Here is a 13,955-nt window from a genome sequence, read left to right on the forward strand (position 1 = left end):
CCAAGGGAGTCATTTTCTGTCAGTCATCATGTCTAGTTATCATTGTATATTTCAACCTGGCTGAAACTTCATGGAAGAATTCTGTTTTGTACTTTTGGGCTTTATAAAGATTCCAAAAACCTCAATTGCTCCACTGATTAACTCTTTTAGAATGATTTTATGAGGAAAAAAAAAACAGGTACAGTTAAACGCTTATGAACAAGAATTAGTATACCACTACCACTCTCTTCTGCAGTGTCCAATGTCAAGAGAGTTGAGAATGCACTGCATAGTCACCTTTCATGTCAGGTAACAATGAAGCTCAACAGGCTTGTCCAGCAATCACATGAATTTAGTGTTGGTTCTAAATCATCCCCCCTTATCCTTGATGCTGCAGGCAAGTGAAAGGCAGAACTTTAAAACCACTCATTTAAACTGATCCTATAGCTCAGTAGCTGTTCTACTAAGATTTCACTGTTGTCTGTTTTGCTATTATATAGAAAGATTGGAGATCAAATTATAACATTTGTTTTAACTTACAGTAAACAGTGCTCCTTCTGGGACTGTCCATGGGGTTTTCGTGGCAAAGAAGTAGGTTGCCATTTCCTTCTCCAGTGGATCACATTTTGTCAGAACTCTTTGCTATGACTTGTCTGTCTTGAGTGGCCCTGCATGGCATAGCTCATAGCTTCATTGAGTTACACAAGCCCCTGCGCTGTGACAAGGCCCATGAAGGGATTTTCCCAGTTGTAATGAATGGCTGTGAAAGCTGGACCATAAGAAAGGCTGAGTGCCAAAGAACTGAGGCCTTTGAACTATGGTGCTTTGGACTGCAAGGCAATCAAACCGGTCAGTCCTAGAGGAGATCAACCCTGACTGCTCTTTAGAAGGCCACATCCTGAAGTTGAAACTCAAATACTTTGGCCACCTAATGAGAAGGAAGGACTTCCTGGAGAATGAGAATGAATAATGCTGGGAAAGATTGAGGGCAATAGAAAAAGGGGACAACAGAAAATGAGGTGGCTGGATGGAGTCACTGAAGTAGTAGGCGTGAGCTTCAATGGACTCCAGAAGATGGTAGAGGACAGGAAGGCCTGGAGGAACGTAGTTCATGGGGTCGTGATGGGTCGGACATGACTTCGCAACTAACAACAACAATAAAACAGTTATCTGAAAGCTGTACTGTTTTGGAAACATAGTTTGCTTCACATATGGAAAGCCCATTTTCATTGCTATCATTTAAATTTATTTTATTGAGAAGATTTATAAAATACACTTTAAAGTAAGCATTACAAATGAAATATAGCAAAACAGTAAAACAAAGACCAAAAAACCCTCTTCTCTAGATCTGTTAAAGCTACTGTGTAGTTAATAGTGTATTTTAATTCACCTTGCCCTGTTTGCTAATTTGTTCATTTATTGCACTTACATCTAACAGCTCCAAGTTTACAGATGGTTGTCCCCTAATTTACCTCCAGAGTAATGATTGTAGACTAAGAGAAAGTGAACTAAATTCATCTAAGAGAGTTTCATCATGGTCTAAAGCTGATATCTTAACTGCTATACCTATATTGGTTCTTATTTATTTATTTTTATTTATTTGATTTGTCACTCACTTACAAGATAATAGGTATAAGTATACACATAGTTATGAATACATGAAATGGATACATATAATAGGTAGATCTGTATCTCTAACAAAGGAAGAACTGAATAATTGGTTCACCTAAGTGTTTTTAAGGAACTACAAATAGCCCTACAATAGTGTGCAATAAATACTTTAAATAGAATGACAATCATTAATAAATAAATCTGTGTGCTGTTAAAAGGAAAGCTTCTTAATAGTTAAAAAACAAAGCAGCAAACAGATTGCATTCATTTGGTTTTAATAAAGGATTTGTTGTATGCATGGATTGACATAGTCTCTTATATGTTCCTCATGAGAAAATGAAACTAGATAGTGCCTACAAGCCTGAAACAATTTGGTAAGTTCTTCTGTTTAGAGAAAATTCCAGTGTTTATTGAGCTAGAGCAGTGTATACGGAGCAGGAATCTTTTTTGAGGCTAATTTTTGGTAGAAGATTATAGTTGATGCTGAGATATATTCTTCCAGTTACAAGTGATCTTATAAAATAGCTGCCTTCCATTACAGTACATTTTTCTAAAGAAAATTGAGTACCAACACTCTGCACCTAATAGAGTTTCCTTTCCATAAAAGTATGCTTGCCCAATGATACGGTGGCATGGAGAAAAGAGCTGCTTCCCCAACCCTACCTACAGTATTTAGCCCGGCTAAGCACATCAGAGAAACCAGCCTGCTGCGATTAAATCCTGAGTCTTGGAATTCTTTTCTTGTGATGCAGGCTTCAAGAAGATCTGTCAGCATCTGAGAATAGCCTAAACATCACCAGAAATCAACTTGGTGCCTTGCCTCTCAGCAAGCGCTTATGGGATATTGTTTTCTGTTTGTTCCCTTAAGTAGGATTATGCAAAAGCTGGAGTGTTGCAGATTCTTGCTTTCAGATCATAGTTGTAGAGGTTGATTTGGCCTTTTATTGGTACTAATGCAGTGTTAAACTGAAGGACTCTCACCTCTGGAGAAAGGTGATATGTCTGTTGCAATCTAGTACACCGCATAATTAAGAAGTACTGCAGACGTCTGCATAATTCAGGGCATATGCAAACACAATCCTTATGAGTATGAGCTTATAATAGTGGCATACTACTACTACTACTACTACTACTACTACTACTACTACTACTGCATTTACAACATAAATAATTCCTTCTTTGAATCAGTAAACAATTGATTCCATGTGGGAAATTTGGGTGTGGTCTGTCTGTGATTGATACTAATGGAAGCCAGTTTCAATCTGCTGAAAGTTGGCATTTCAAGGGATGCCTTCTTGATTAGGACTGAGCTCTCTGAGTTTAGTATCTGAAGCCTTCTGTATTTTCCATGGTTATTTAAAGCTTCCAATAAGGGAAGAGCTAAAAATAGTCTCTTCAGCTGGTCCTTGGAATATGTACAGTGAGTGGCATGCCTTGAGTGTCCCCTGAATCTCAGACTCAAATGAGGAAATGTGAGATGTATCTAATAGCTAGTAAAATGTACTTCTCTTTGGCACCAGTACTAACTAGTCTGGCTTTTTTTACAAATTTCTTGCACCACTGGTTATGAGCATGAGGCTTCTGGTTGCTGCCAAGGCAGTCCTATCCCATCTCCAACATGCTTGGCATGCCAAAATGTTTGCTATCGGGGATTCAGTATATTTATGAGCCATGTACACCAGCTATGTAGCAATTTTTTTTTTCAAAGATGATTGTGTTCTGTGTTTATTTAGTACATAATTATTTCAAGCAGAAGGAGAATTATTTCAAGCTTTAAAGACATGACTATAAAGACATTTTCTTTATATATAGCTTACAACACTATAAAAAAAAAGTTCTTTGGAAAAAAGAGCCTCCATTGCAGCCTATAGTCACTTCTTACAAACATGGTTCTGGGTGGATAATCATGTGGCTAAATGGAATCATGTGTGTTTCTTTGTACAGATATCTGGATCTGAATGACAAGCAACACATCTTACACAATTAACTGCCCGAAAAGATTAGGCATAATGTGGTGAAGGAGAAATATCTATGTGATTGTATTTTTTTTTTACACATGACTGACTTACCATGTTGAAAAGTCTTCACGCAGTTGATATTTTAGGCACCTACAATCTCTTTAGTTCAGGGGTGTCAAACTTATATCATCACAGCAGCATCACGTGACATATTGGGACTTTCCCCCCCTTCACTAAACCAGGCGGGGGTGGGGCCAGCATGTGACACATCCAGCCCATGGGCTGTGAGTTTGACACCCTTGCTTTAGTTGAATGAACTGAACTTCAACATTTTCTGGTTTTCTCAAGAAAACATCTTTTGAGTAGCTGCAACAGAAACTTACATCTTTACTTGGTGTATTTTGGTACTGCTTGGAACCTTACTAAATGCCTTTCCTGACAAAGCCTTCCAAATGCCTTTGATTATGATTCGAGTTTATGAGAGGTTGTCAGTGGCTTTCTGAATGTGGGATGTTTTGTATTACTTATGGGGAAATAATTATCTCCCATATAAAAATTCTTGTAGAATATTGCTATTTACAAATGATGGTCAAATAGCTACCATATCTTCTGCAAGCCAATGTGCTGTTATTATTATATTTGGTCTTGGGTTTTTTTGGTTTGATTTGTTTAATAATGTTTTAACACTTGAGTAAATTCTTCAAGTTTCCACCCTCCAGATGTGGTTTGACTGCATTTTTGTTCCTACTTCTGGAATTGCCAATTCTGGAATTGCCATATCTGGAGCAGTTATTGCTTCTATTCTTTGCTTTATACATTTTTAATGATTTTTTTTAAAGATTTGTATGGATGCCCATGTAGTCCTTTTTTCTTGAGAGGATGTGTGCGAGACATATGGGATAATAAAAAAGGCCTTGCTTATAATGCGTTGCACAATTATTATTTTTTAAATTATGTTGGAAATCACTTGGAATAAATGTTAGAAAGCATGAATTATTTTAAAAACCAGAGAGCAGATATATTAATTTTTCCAATCAGGATGATTCTTTGGCTGAAGTTAGCATTAGGGTTAAGCATATCTTTCAACAGGGAAGTGAAAAAGACATATTCTTTCTGTATATAAGAGAGCTTTCCAGTATTCAAAGAAGAATCCTGCATAATAAGAGACACCTGGTTATGCTCTTCACAAATGATGATAATCAACATCTTCCTAGGTCTAGGAAGACAGAGAAAGAGAGATCTGTGTTTGATTTAATTAATATAACAATATATAATTTGCTGGATCTCTTCTGGTTATGCTACTATGTCCTGACCAGCTAGTATTCTTTTGCTTTTCCACTGTCAGAATGTAATAGGACATTCAGAGGGTGCTGAAAATGTATGCAGGGCAAGTCAAGGTATTGCTATATAGATTTATTCATTGTGTTCAGTGTAAAGATTTATCTATTTGTTCATATATAGGAGGAGAGATCACTGTTGTATCATTCAAAGTCATCGATTGGCAAATATTACCACTGAGTTTGTTAAACTCAACTCTGCTTTCCTCTTTAGATAAAAAAATGTGCAACCTTTTGAAGTAGAATTCAGTTGTTGAATTTTCAGGGGCCTGTTTGTAAATGGAGATGACCTTTTCAGTCAAAGTCCCAAATGCTCGTCAGCTATTAAAGGTTACATGAAAATATGTCAAGAAATGGTCAAATTCCAACATTGGTACTTACGTAGAAATACAATCAAACATTAAGCCATTCATATTTAGGTTGCAGTGCTATACATATTTACCTGGCAGTATGACTCATTGAACTCAGTGGAGCTTCAGATAGTATGAATAAGAATGCAGGCAGTGTTTGCTTAGTGACCGTTCAAAGTTAGGACAGACCTCCCCAGAGTTATTTATCACCTGGTTCCCCAGCTCCAACAACTGCAACTTCCCTCCTTCATTCACATGGTTTCATTTTTGGCTCTTGGCAACCAGTTCATGTTTAAGGTTATTTGTAGGGTCTCGTAGTCATGTGACTGTGATTTCCCATAGTCATGTGACTGTGATGGCGTTTTTGGTCAGTTTCCATTATTTACTTATGGTTTCCAGCAAAAAAAACCATCCATTGAAGAAAATGAGTTTGTGTAACTACTATGACCTTCAGCTAACTGCCACATTTGGTTAATGGTTGTCACAAAAAAGGTAGTAAAATAGAGACACAGTCACATGATGACCTGCTTAATGACTGCCATGACTTATGACCATAATTCCAGGCTCAGTTCCAGTCACAAGTTGAGGACATCTGTAGTACCACATGCTTTATCACATTTGCTAAATTGCTTTTATATGAAATTTATATGAAATTTGTACCATTATTGGGTTAAGAGGAATTCTATCTTTATTAAACTGAAGTGTCTTTGCCAGTGTCTAAAATCTGAAGTGAAAATAATTCCATCCGGGTGAGGGTAGATTTTAATAAGATTCAGTAGAGATTCTAAAAATGTAAGCCTGTTCTTTCAACATCAGAAGATGTTCATGTTTGTGGGAGGAAAATACACAGGAGGGAGATAGAATTCTATGAAGAAAAAATGGGCAAGAGTAGGAGTCTTAATTCATTCTCCCAAGCCAGACAGTCCCAAAGTGACAATTTCTCCTGTGTCACAGATATTTCAGGACTGTTTCTAAGTAACTGTCCACTTATTGTAGGCATTTGAGCTGCCATTGGGAAATAAGTGGACTCTGACTTGTATGTATTTTAAAATGGTGCCACTTAAAGAAATTAAATTGTGCTCTTATTAAAACTCAGCCCTCGAAGTTTTATAGTTTAGTCCCCAAAAATAACTTCTTTTGCACAAACGAACTCAATGAATACTGAGTTATGATATCTTTTTAACTCAATCTACATATTTTCAGTAGTTGTCTCAAGTTGATACTGGCATGTTGCTAAACTTCTTTAGGATTTTGGACTTGCTTTATGCTACATTTAAATCCATGTATTTTACATGGCAAAAGGAGCTTTGCTAACCCATGGAATGGGATGTATAACAATCACTAAGACATTGTTCCACAGGAGTGAAATGAGTTTTCATTTATTATAGTGCTCTAATTGTAAAGACAGAAAATACTAAAGGGATATAATTGAATACGCAGGTCATGTTTCTTTGGCAGAATGTGAATGGGAGAAAGAATTTCAATAGAATTGTGAGCACCTCACAACTCTAAAATGGAAAGTTTCTCTCATTCCATAGAGACAAACTCGAAAATCTGATTTCAGTATGATCAACGCAGTACAACTGCAGCTATGAAAGTCTGTGGGGAAATCACAGGGATAAAAATTGTTTGGGTATTTTTGTTTCACTGACTTGCTGAAATAGAGCAGATACACAGTTACTATCTTCATTAGGGAAATATAAATGTTTATTTCTACTTCCGGATAGGAAGCATTTGAGAATGAAGGTAGCATTTTTTTTGGCTTTATTTCTTTATTCCCTACAAACATATCAAATCCAGTGTATCTATAAGCACAAATTTGGCAGTGAGAAAATGGTATCTTTTAACTGAGTAGCTAGATATTTTGGAGGAGGAGCTATGGAGACTTGCTGGTGACTCCTAACGTAATTCCTAGATGGTGGTTTTATAGCTCATTGATAAGTTAAGGCCACATCAAGATAATGAGCTAAGTACCCATGCTGTGTTGCAACTTCCTGCCTCTGTGGTTGCTAAACAATTTTAAGAAAGCTCCTAAAATGAGGAAATTAAGGTAAGAATTTCTAGGTGAGAATTTCAGATTAAATTAGTAATTCAGATTAGACCTAGTACTTTTCAATATCTTCATTAATGTCTTAGATGAGGGAATAGAAGGGGAACTTACCAAATTTGCAGATGATACTAAGCTGGCAAGAATAGCTAACAGATAGACTCAAGATCCAGATGGATCTTGACAGACTAGAACTCTGGGCCATATCTAACAAAATGAAATTCAATGTAAAGAAAAGTAAAGTACAAGTAAAGTTTTTTTTAGACAACCCCCTCCCCCCAAAAAAGTACACATATAAAATGGGTGAAACCAGGCTCAATAGCAGTAACTGTGAGAGGGATCTTGGAGTCTTAGTAGACAACCAGCTAAATATGAGTCAGCAGTGTGCAGCAGCAGCCAAAAAAGCTAATGCAATCCTAAATTGCATTAACAGAGGGATACAATCAAGATCAAGTGAGGTACTAATACCGCTCTATAAAGCCTTAGCAAGACCACATCTAGAGTACTGCATCCAGTTTTGTATTACAAAAAGATGTTGAGACTCTAGAAAAAGTGCAGAGAAGAGCAATCAGAATGATTAGGGGACTGGAGATTAAGGCATATGAAGAATGGTTGCAGGAACTGGGCTTGGCTAGTCTGGTGAAGAGAAGGACCAGGGAAGACATGATAGCAGTCTTCTAATATTTGAGGGACTCCCACAGAGAGGAAGGATTCAAGAAACTTTCTGACAGTGAGAACAATCAACCAATGGAACAGCTTGCCCTTGGAAGTTGTGGGAGCACCATCACTTGAGACCTTCAAGAAGAGATTGGATTGCCATTTGTCAGAAATGGTGTAGGGTCTCCCACTTGGGTGGGGGGTTGGACTAGATGACCTATAAGGTCCCTTCCAACTCTGATTACCTGTTAAAAGATCTGTTAAAGAGTTTACTTGATGAAGAAATAAATAAGCAAAGCCTCTTTTGCTTTAATTTTGTCACCTCTTCTTCCTATATTTCTGATTAATAAGATAAATGAGTGTCAAATGAATATGATAATTGAGTTTGAGATCAGCTTGGGAGATGGCTTGTGCTTTTGCTTCTTATTGATGAACTTGAGGAGATAGTCCTGTGACTGCTCTCAAGGCTCATGAAATTCTAATGTTCTTCGTAGAAGCAGTTTTCTTCATTTTGGAAAGTAGCAGACAGGAATATACTATAAGACCAAAGAATTGGTTACTGCATGTGGGTCCTATTTGGCTATATGAATACCTTTTCCAAAACCTCATATCAAATTTAGAGGTTAATTTAATTTGATCGATGCTGACAGACAAATTTGCAGCCTTCTGTAACTTGTATGGATCAGGAACTTCAAACCAATTAAAGCCTTCTATTTTGCTTCCACAAACTGTGGTGCATTTGAATTAGTCAGCTAACCAAGAATCTGTACATCACTAATCAAGTGCTGAATTCATACTCCTATGATTGTGTAAATTAACAATATATGGAGAACTTACAAGTAAAATATTTCCAATGAAACAAGAAGTTTGTCTTATTTTTCTATTTTCTATTGTTGAAAAATTATTTAATGCGGAACATTCTCTGACTGGAGTAAAAAGCATGAACTCTGCTTAAGGCAATATTGTCTAGTAGCTACTTTCTTTTTCTCCTGAATCAGAGAATTAGAATTAGAAAACTCACAATAATTAACAATATTCACAATATTCCTACTGCAAAGCTTTAAGGTCTTTTGCTGTGTTTAGAAGCAAAAAAGTTATCCATTGCTAAAACAACTTCTTTGCTGTTGTTTCCTAGGTAAATGATTCAAAGTTGACTGATCAGATTGAATCTGAATATTAGGAATTAATATTTGAAGTTATTAGAATTTTAAAAGGATTGGTCAGAATATCCCCTTTCCTCCATCTGAATGTTATGATTTAAATCTTGAATTAGGTCTTGGTAGTCTGTGGCCATGGTCCTTGGCACAAAAGATATTTAAAGGAGGTTTGTAGCGAAGAAAAGGTTTAAAGCCAGTGCTCTGCTTCAACAAGAGATTATACAGTTGGATCACTTATAAGGGAAAGTTACTTTCTCCAGTAATATGCATTTCTTTGCTGGAAATGGTTTCAAGTACAGTGTAGTTCTGAGAACAGAGAAAATGGATTTCTCTTTGGATATTCTGGGATTTGCGTAGCTTGGCTTTTCTAGTGTTTCTTCACACTGCATTTCTTGCTTCGAGAAGCTAGAACAATTTATTTATTTAATCAGTGGGTTTCCACAGCAGTGTTTTGTGTATTGGTTTTGGCATACATTTGAGAATGCTGCCCTCCAGAATGCTTTCTCTCTGCTTGTTTCTTAATGGCACTCAGAGAAGGAAATATAGAACAAAGAAGAGAAAATAACAATAAGATTCTCTGTCCCACCCCCTGTCCTTCCTTCCTTCATTCCTTCGTCCTTCCTTCCTTCCTTCCTTCCTTCCTTCCTTCCTTCCTTCCTTCCTTTTTGTGTAATTACTAGGTCCCTATGGGACCTTTGTGCTGGCAAAGAATTTTGAAATAGATCTGATGGTAAATTTGATTTTTATCATTCATAAAACATTTCTTGTCAGCCTCCAAGTAAATATTCTTCCAGAATCAGAGATGTGGGGTTGAGAGTTGGTATTCTGCAACCTCTGTTTTGTTTTGGACAAATTGCAACAGAAGCAACTAGAAATTGAAGAGCTTCTCTGCAGTTCGGATAAAACATGGGAATATTAGAACAGTAAGATTGTATTGAAGACAGCTCTAGACATATGTTCTCACTTAGATTAGGCATCTCATCCCATTCTTTACCCTCATCTGATTGCTTGCTGGATCAGTCTTGTATAGATAACCATCATCTCATCTTGAGGCCATCATTCCCATCCCTGCTGTGATCAAGAGGATCTAAGAAGTATAGCTACACATTGATCATCTCTGGAAATAATGCAAAAGCTTCTCAATGTAGTTGATCCACATCTTGCTAAACTTCTAGATTTAGCTTAATTGAACATCAGCTCTGAGCTAAGCAGTACACTGGACGTTTTTGAAGGCAAAGTAAGAGCAGTGGTATTTCCCCTGCTCTATCCAAGTTCAGAATTGTGAGGCATCACTCTTTTCCACCAGCAGTCCTGAACTAATTTTTGTAAGTTACCATGTGTATCTGAGATCTCCAATAGTTGCTGAGAAGAATGTGTCTGTCATTTGCAAATAGAAATAACTTATGAAATTTGTGGAAGTCTTTTTGAGCTTCTCTTCATTATTTCCTACAAAAAAACAAACAAACCTTCAGACATAAAACAAACCTAACTTTACACTCACAAAGTTTGTAACACTATTACTGAGGGTTAGCAATGGATACAACTGGAAATTGAATTTCTCAAAGTATTAAAATCCATATGCTTCTTCATTTGAAATAGATATGTCACATTGTGTTTTAACAATAAAATGTGCAGTCAGATCAACAGCTAGAAATTGTGCTTTTTTCCCCCTCAGCTCCTAAAGAAGAATGATTTAATATCGTAAGCCATGTTGTCTTCTTGAGTAGAGTGACAGCTCTGTAATCTAACCCATCTCTAGGCATTTTGAATGTGCTATATATAGTTGCAGTCTTCTTAGAAGTTTATTTTTGTCTCTCTTCATGAATATAGTTTTATAGTCATTAGTCATTTCTTTTCCCCCTCCTCACAGCAAATGTTTGGAGAGTAGGACGTTCAAAATTGGTTTAATTGGGAACTGGTTAAGTTAATTGTTCTTTGCTGTAGTGCTGTAATACGCACATTTGTTGTTCTGTATCAGTAAGTTGTATGTATTACGTGATATTGAGTAAGGATGCTTCTTGAAGTCAATAATAATTAATTCTTGAACAAGCACAACAGCTCCTATCCACAAATCAGCCTTATAATAAAGCATATTAGTTGCTAAACTGCAACTTTACCATGCAGTCAACTCAAAGCAATAATATATAATGCTTATTGCAGGAGTTAACTTATTAACTCTTATTGCAAGAGTTATGTGTTATAGATGAGAATGTTCTACAAATTGTGGTGATATACCAGTTTTTTCTTGGATAAGAATATAGGCAAAGGGAAACATTAAAGATTGTATACAACAGACAACCAAGCTGGGTAGAAGATTTATTTTTCAGATTTGATCCTGCACAGTCTAATAAAGTCACAGTGGTATACAACATTGTAAATGATGTCCCTTGGAGCTTGTTACAGAATTCTCAGGGAAGGGAAACATATTAATAAACTATTCAGACATGAACAGCATGGTGGCCTAGAGGCTGAAAATGCTCTTTTCCCACTCAGAAGTTTGAGAGTTCAATCCTAGGCAGTGGCAAATGTATTTCTGTCAGGACGCAAAGAGAAAATACCTGTTGTAAACTCTATGTAGGCATTAGGAAAGGCATCTGACCAGTAAACACTCAGCTCCATTCGGTCGCCTGACCGAATCCCAAAGCAAGGGATTACAGAGTCATAAAAAACTATCCAAACATATATTGGAAAATCATCTCAGCCAAGACTGCAAAATCCTCAAAATTCCTCAATTATCTTGCTGTTTCATCTTTTAGAGAAAGAAAAAATCCTGATTAGTTTCTTGAAGAGACTTTTAAAGAGGAGACAAGAGAATTAACTGTCTGCTTCTAATCAAAGGGGAGAGCTTGTTGAAGTATCAAAAAGAATGGGAATTTTTTTGATGAAATGATCATATGTTGGAGTTCAAGATATCATAGGAAAAAGGAAATCAGAGTATTGCAATTTCCTTATGGCAAAATGGGTGGCAAATAAATTAAATACATAATCATAAATATGATATACACACTAAACCTTGGGACAGCTATTTCAACCAGTTTAGAGAAAATAATAGATGAGATTTCATGAACAGAAATTCTCAATTTAAAAGGAGCAGAGAAGGCTTAGTAACTTCTAAAAAATAAACCACTGGAAGTTCCTCTGGACACATTCCAGTGAGAAGAAGAAAGTGTGTGTGTGTGTGTGTGTGTGTGTGTGTGTGTGTGTGCGCGTGTATGTGCGTCTGTGTATGTAGAGAAACCCTCTGAGAACTGCCCAGAGTCACTTATATAATGAAATGGGCAGGATATTCACATTCCATTTCAATTAAAAAGCACAAGAGATAAAATTATAAACTTTGAATTCTAAAATCTAAAATATTATAAACATACGTCTAGATTACAGATATAATTTTTGCTTCATTTGTCATGGCCAGGAAATCAGTAAGATCTCCATTATAGGCTCTGTTTTGGCTGTCACTATACATTGGATAGTTTGAAATTTCCGGTCCCACAGTCACAATCTGATTATGCTATTTTGCCCTACTTATAGAGGATAGTCAGCACATCTTCCATTGCCAGCGTGAATTCGGTTCAGTGTTGTCCATCTCGCATGGGGCTGATTAAACCCAGCTGTTTTTTTCAAGATGCAAGGCAAATATTGACATTGTGGTGTGGGGGACAATTTTCTATACAATGCTTTTTCCACATATTCTATATGTCAAAATCATCTTCTACAAATACTTTAGCAATAGAAATAAATGGATATCTGAATCTCAACCTGTTTCGCTACAGGCAGGGTACAGTGCTCATCATTAGTAGCTGGGAGCTGTCAATAATCTTCAGGTGTTCTTGGAAGAGGCCATTTTTTATTACTTCTGGGAGTGGTGGTTCAGAATAGGCAGCCAGAATTTGCGAGTAATTTGGATTATCACATTAACAATCTGCATTGACTCTTGCAAGTGTTATCAATCTTGTTTGTGTACAGGCTATTAAGCCATACTGGGGTACAATACTTTGCTACTGAACAAATCAAGCTGAATGCAGATACCTGTAGTTCGGCCATTGCCAAACCCCAACTAGTGTTATTCAATTTGTGCAGGATGTTATTTATACTTCTCAATTTGGCAGCATACAAATTTAATGAACAAATAAACTTTGGGAACCTTTGTGAATGCAACAGGAGATAAACCAAGATAAAAAATTTAAGAGACATTTATAGGATATGGGCAGTGGCTATAATTTCCAAGTAATTAATGTCCTTGACAGGTTATAAATGCTAAAGCACAAAAAGGAAATGTGGCTCAAAGTAGGAAGAAATAAAAAGGGCTTTTTGTTATGCTAATAGAAAAGGGAATTAAAAATGCAAGAGTTAAGCCTATCTTAAAAAATTTAGACTCTTCAAGATAGGATCATGACTGCCAAATGAAAGCAGGATGCTTTTGAGGCAGTACCAACATCTTTAATTCTGGCATTTTTGTTGGATTTTGATTATTTTACTCTGTTCTATTCTGTTTTAGACTTGGTTTGTGAATTCAAATTGCATAGGCCACCTTGGGGATAACTGACATTGGCAAATTCAACTTTCTTAAACTGACTTCTGATATCATTTGCCATGACATTTTGTAGAGGCCTCTGTGGGTTGAATTTAGGGAACAAGGTCAATATTGTTCTTAGTGTGTATGTGTGTATGTATGTGGGTGGCAAGAGAATTTATTTTAAAATGGCCCTGGAATTTTATATGTTTGAGAAGGAAACTGCTCAACTCCTTGTTGAAGCCAGATTGATGGTTCATGACACACCCCTTCTGAATAGATAATTACCAATATGGTTTCAGGTCCAATTTAAAATGGTGGTTATTTGAAAGATTGTTTAAATGAACTT

The 13,955-nt window shown here is 36.5% G+C and overlaps 1 protein-coding gene across 2 annotated transcripts in view; it reads left to right on the forward strand.

Moving 5' to 3' along the window:
- TFEB (transcription factor EB) overlaps positions 1–13,955 on the forward strand; it is an 87,624-nt gene that overhangs the window by 34,366 nt on the left and 39,303 nt on the right. The window lies entirely within an intron of this gene.

This window comes from Pseudonaja textilis, chromosome 3 (genome assembly GCF_049901715.1).
Source record: "Pseudonaja textilis isolate UNSWEBS1 chromosome 3, rPseTex1.2, whole genome shotgun sequence".
NCBI classification, from domain to species: Eukaryota; Metazoa; Chordata; class Lepidosauria; order Squamata; family Elapidae; genus Pseudonaja; species Pseudonaja textilis.